The following is a 1,487-nucleotide window of genomic DNA, read 5'->3' on the forward strand; positions in this document are numbered from 1 at the left end:
TTTTTTTTTTTTTTTTTTTTTTTTGGGTGTGTGGGGTGTGTGGGGTGTGGTTGTGGTTTGTTGGGGGGGGGGGATTTATCTATCATCTTCTATCTTCTATCTATCTATCTATTTTTTATATATTATAATATATATATTATATATATATATATATATATATATAAATAATATAACAAATACATAACACAACACACACACACACAATATATATATAATTATATAATATATATTATAAATATATAATATATATTATATATATAAAATATATATTTATAATATTAATATATATATATATATAATATTATTATTATATAATATAATATATATATTATATATATGAATATATGTATGTATTTGCATGATTTATTTTACTTTGTCATTTATATTATAAAAATTTGCACTTTTACTCTAATATAAAGCAAATTTTATTTTTGTATTACCAAAAGTGTTCATCAGACGTGTTCATTGAATTAAAAGTTAGTTGGTACAGCGGATTCACTATTTTTGAGTGAGGGGAAATTAAATCGTATTTTTTCATGTCATGTCACTTCATTCCAACCCTTCCCAATTACCTTTTTATGTCGTTGTTAATTGTTTGTCTTGTCATTTCGGTGTTTTTGGGTTGGTCATCAGGCGGTAAGGGGTTTTCCGCTCTATTTTTATCTTAGGTGTAATTTATATGCTCTTTTCTTTTTTTTCTTTTCTTTTTTTTTAAAATTTTATTTATCATTTTGGTCTTTTGGTTTTTTTTTCTTCTCTGATTCGCTTTCTCTGCCTCCGTGTCTGCCTCTTTTTTGTTGCAGTTTTTTTTTTTCCGTTTCTTTCGTCTATCTTTTCTCTCTGGCCCTTCCTGCCCCCGCCTTTCCTTCTTTTTCTTCTCCCCTTTTCCCGCCTCCCCCCCCCCTCTCTCCTCTCTTTTTCTTTTCCCCTCTCTCTTCTCCCTTTTCCTCTCTTCTCTCTTTCTCCTCTCCTCCCTTTACAAATAGGAAATTCAATTGAATCAGATTTGTTTCTTCGGCCTTCATGTTGCGCATCATGAATGTGTGATTTACTCCGTATTTCAATATATCCCGGAATTCGAGGCGGAGCAAAAATTTTCCCTGGAAGCGGGGTTTTCCAAGCGGGTTTCTTTTTGGCGGTTGGGTTAGAGTGGGCCCATTGATCCCCTGTTGCCTTCCCCATCCCAGGGACGGAGCCGGATGATATATATAACAACATAAACGAGATATACAAATAGAATATATATATATAATGATATATATTATATAATATATATATATATATATATATATATATTAATATATGTATATATGTGTAGTTTTATAAATAATATATATTTAAATTTATTTTATAAAATATATATATATATAAAAATAGATATAATATAATATATATATATTTATTTTATAATATAATATACGCAACACACACACACACACACACACAATTTTTATATATATATATATAATATTAATATTTATATATAT

The sequence above is a fragment of the Penaeus monodon genome, chromosome 42, assembly GCF_015228065.2.
Source record: "Penaeus monodon isolate SGIC_2016 chromosome 42, NSTDA_Pmon_1, whole genome shotgun sequence".
NCBI classification, from domain to species: Eukaryota; Metazoa; Arthropoda; class Malacostraca; order Decapoda; family Penaeidae; genus Penaeus; species Penaeus monodon.